This window comes from Cibotium barometz, chromosome 26, assembly GCF_041138505.1.
Source record: "Cibotium barometz isolate CiBa-2024 chromosome 26, ASM4113850v1, whole genome shotgun sequence".
NCBI lineage: Eukaryota > Viridiplantae > Streptophyta > Polypodiopsida > Cyatheales > Cibotiaceae > Cibotium > Cibotium barometz.
The window spans coordinates 3,338,763-3,343,788 of NC_141071.1; positions in this window are offsets into that span (position 1 = coordinate 3,338,763).

Sequence of the window (5,026 nt, forward strand, 5' to 3'; positions counted from 1 at the left end):
AATTTAGATTAATACATAATTATTGATGCATAAAGATTAGTTTTTTCTTGCTCTATCCAATGATGTACTCAATTATGCATCAATAATTAATACATAATTATTGATGCATAAAGATTAGTTTTTTCTTGCTCTATCCAATGATGTACTCAATTGTGTGAATTAATTAGGGATTAATGGTTAATTAGAGATCTTGATTAGTGTAAAAGCAAAAAATATTAGTGAAAAGATCAATCTTGGATAAATCTTTAATTCCTTTTTTACATAACTCATTAAGGCTAATGAGCATTCAATGAGTATGCTCATAAGTTATCAATTTATCCATTTTGAAGATCATTTATGAGAAGGGTGTAAGGTGTGTCATTTAAAAGGTTTACTTTTTTGATTCCCACTTACCTTTTTGGGAAAATGCCCATACCCTTCTCATTTAAATTAAAAAATATTTTTTTTCCAAAAAGGAAAATTCGTATTTCCCACTAGACTCCAAGAAAAAAAAAGCGTGAAAAGCCAGGCCATGAAAGACTAGGCCGTGAAAAGGTCCGGCGCGCGTCAGTGTAGGACATGAACGACTTGGCGTGAAAGTGCAGGACGTGAACGGCTTGGTACGTGAACGGCTTGGGACATGAATGGTTGGGGCATGAACGATTGGGACGTGAACAGCTTGGCACGTGAACGACTTGGGCGTGAAAGTGCAGGACGTGAATGGCTTGGACATGAACGGCTGGGGCGTAACGTCTTGGGCGTGAAAGTGCAGGACGTGAATGGCTTGGACGTGAACGGCTTGGACATGAACGGCTGGGGCATAAACGGCTTGGCACGTGAAAAGGTCCGTTAAAAAAATGAATTTAATATTCCGTTTATAAAAAAGAACTCTAGAAAACACCCCTGTTTGGAGGCTCGTATCTCCTAAACCGTATATCCGATGAAGACACTCTAGGGCTCATCAAAAAGCTAACATCGAGCTCTTCGACTTTGAACTTGGTTGTCTGAAGTCAAAATTGATCATTTTGGCCTCCGACCAACGGCCTCAAAATTCGACCCAAAAATCGAGGTAAAAAATAGCCCAAAAACTACGAAAAATCGCAAAAACAGCGCGAAAACGACGAGGAGTCATATTCGAGCTACTTTTTAAGGACCTAAACAACAAAATCACGGATGACTTAGGAAAACAAAGTTGTAGTACTCCAAAGTTACTACAGCTCCCTCATACAGAGTTTTTCAAAATCCCTTTTTAAACATCCTCAAAAACGTGTTGCGAAACGAAAAAAATTAATGAGAAATTTTTGTCTTGAGACAGTGATGAAAAATAGGTTTTAGGACCTCCTCTTCCATTTGGGAAGTTCCTAGCATACGCTTTTTTCAAAAAAATATCTCTAAGAGGTCATTCACGTGCGTATAGTCCCTAAGCTAATTAGGACAAACGGACCATTAGGGAAAAAGGGAGCTCATTTTGGGACCCTGTAAGAAATTCACTATTTTTCGATTTATTTCTCTCCTAAAAGACCTCAAAAATAATAAAATATGGAAACGTGGCTCAGAACTGTTAGTAAGGACTACCGAACTGTCAGTTCAGAAAAGAATAAGATAATCTTTTGTCTAACTAACATGATTTTGCATTAAATATCTCCTTAGTTTTTTTTGTTTCCCGAAGATTCCGCATCTCTTTTGACGACGTGTGTGCAGGCCTCTCATAAAGAATCCATCACACTGAACTTAATGATTGTATGGATACCGCCACACTTCCACGATTCATATTACAAAAAGACTATGAGATTGACAAGCAAACTTTGCAACCTCAGAAGCACAAAAAATGGCCGATACTAGTGAGTCACAATCTCAGAAGAAGCGATTACACCATCTTCACATCGACTTAGAAGAACAATATGCTCCAGCACAAAAAAGACGAAAGGATACGGTGCTGAATGCTCAACAACGAGAAAATATGAGAAGAGAAGGGCTCCAACATATTAACTTATGGTGTGATGGAAGCATATATCCAAAATGTCTAGTAAAAAACTCTACACCTCCATTTGTCAATCCAACCACACTACTGAGGTTTGCGGGCGATGGACAAAATGGACTTCTTGGTTATATTTCAGCAGAGTCTGCATTTGCAGAAACATATAAAACAATGTACCTACAAGAAAAGGGGGACAGGATTCAAGAGATAGCTATTCGTGCAAAATTGGAGCAGCAGTTTGCAGAATGAAATTGAGGAGCATTCAAAGAGTAAAAAAGAGTTGACAAGATCAAGAAGGAAGAGAATCGTGCTTGGAGATAGACAACGAAGCAGGAAGATTAAAAACATTGCAAATTTGAAGGCTGGGACTGGTGGATGCAAGCGAAGAATTCAAGAAGCAAGGCTAGTTTGTAATTTTTCATTTTTTATACTCAAAAATGCTCTCAAATGACTATATCTATTTTGTCCATTAACGCAAAACAAGATTGGAAGTGTTGAATAATATAGGCATATTGTGTTGTTACTATAGGAAACTATTGGAGCTTGCAAAAGAAAATATAGATCCCAACCTTCTTCCAGTTAAACAAATGAAAGGATTGCTTTCTTGTGGTGTAGCAAAAGGTTTGATTGAAGAAAAAAAATACAAAACAATCAAACGCAATGCTGTAGAGGACTTTATATCCAATAATCAAGTTGATGGTACTACAATCCAAGAGGCTCTTGCTGTTAGTGGAGTTAGCAGGAAGGGATATAGTTCGATTTTCCATGCGATATCCTCAACTTTGAGAGATCAAAGGATTAAACGAGTTTTGCTGCCAAATCCAGTAACCGTGTGGAAGATAAGAGGTCATTTGAATGAAAGTATAGATGAGTTTATTGGACAATATATCCATATTGAAGAAATATTTCATGGTGGTAAAGGAACCACTGTGTATGACCCTTGGAACAATATATTTGTAGATCTACAACAACTTCAAAGAAGAATGGTCGAGTTTTATGGAATAACATTTGAAGAGTGCAAAGGCATTTTGAAATTTGTTATCAAACTGGATGAGTGTGAGGTTGTAAAGGAAAAGAAAATGGAAAGGATTACTATTACAATGATGAATGGAGCACTTGATACATCATTGGCTGAAGCGAGTTCGAAGTATTTTAGTGTGCAGTCGGAGAAACACATATGGTGGTTAGGCTCGTTCCAGGTATGATCATTTTTTGTTTCGTACTTGATTTTAGTCAATGTTTTCAAATCTTTTATAGTAAGACTTTTGTTTTGTATAATCACAGGTGAAGATAGAAGACCATGAAACACTAGATTGGGTGTTTCACCACACGAAAATACCAAGAATAATTAAAAGACAAGTGCAAGGAGAGAATCTCCATGTTGCAGGAAAAGGTGATTTTCAAGTAATAATTAAAAGACAAGTGCAAGGAGAGAATCTCCATGTTGCAGGAAAAGGTGATTTTCAAGTAGAGTGGCACATGGCGGGGGATCTTAAAACACTTAAGTGCATGTATAACGTTAGTAAAGGAGGTAACTCAAAGTCTCCTTGTCTTTACTGCAAAGAATCAGCTCAAGTAATGGATTCCAAATGGTGGAAGAGAGCACCTAATAGAGATAAAGTTGACCCTGACTTCAAGGCCATTCTTGACATTCCACTATGTAATGTTCACATATGCACATTGCATGCTCTATGTCGAATTATTGAGAAATTGGTATTTTTGTATATTGGATTTACTTGGAAACTCCGTCCCAAAAGAAATAGAAAGGATGCTCTTCATGCATTGGAAAAAGTGTTATCCGATATAGGTCTGCATGGAGGTGATGTTCATATCACAAAGGATTTTAAAAAGTCTACCAATGGCAAGGAGGTACCAATCAAGCCCTCTATTGGTGGTGTTAAGGCAAGAAGATTCTTGTCTCGACCAAAACACAGTAGTAAGCAAGTAAGGCAAGGTAGAACAGTTTCAAGGATTAGTTATGGATTGTGGAAGCAAGTCCATAATGCCGTGAAAGATCATGAGGCAGATGGGGAAGCACGAAATGTGAAGGCAGAGGTGTGGAGGTCTCTTGATCAACTCTTCATGTTATGTGACAATGTAACATGGACAAAGAGTGATTACAAGAACTTTGAAGAGGAAATTAAACATTTTGGGAAGTCAATGAAAGATGCGTGGACAACCTATAATATAACTCACTACATGGTAAAGTGATGTCTTCTTCTTTTACTTAAGTGTGATCCTCTTTTCTTTTATAACTTACTATGCATTCTTATGTCTCTGTGAAAACAGCATATCATCTACAACCACCTTCCCTATTTTGTCAAAAAGTATGGATGCCCAGCAATTTGGTCTACCCAAGGCATGGAGAAGTCTCACTACATGGCACGTAATGCATTTTTCAGACACACACAACACTATGGAGGAAGTCAAAAGGCAAATAGTCTGAAGGAAGTCTTCCAATGGTTTTACCGAGGCATTCTACAGAGGCTACATGCTAAAAGAAAAGTTGCTAGTTCCAAAGTCAAGCTTGCTTTTATTCTAGCCCAAAAGCAAAGATGAAGACAAACTTTGGACAATTCAATGGCAGCAGGGAGAGACATAGACAATGGAGGGATTCGAAGATATTTAGAAACCATAAATGGACAAGTAAACATGAATAGCAGTTTGTAACTTATTGGTGTTATGTCCACATGTTTTCAAACTCAATCAATAGATTTTTATTCTGTGGAACAAGTGACTCTTGGTGTTATGCCTATATGTTTTGAGACTCCATCAAAAGTATTTCTTTTGTGAAACATGCGATCTATATTAACAAGCATCAATACATCCATGAGCTACACACAAAAAATTCAATCAATACTACTTAATTATGCTAGACACACTATTGATCCTTACCAATAAGGTACTGAGTGTCAAACGCTTTTAGAAGCTACTGAGTGTGGGAAGAGTACTGAAGTGTCATACGGTGATGGGACAAATGCAAAAGGGTACTGATCGTCCGTACGGACAAGGAACTGATGAGGATCAAAGACTTTGTACAAATCAGTTCAACTTCAACATAATGTTTGT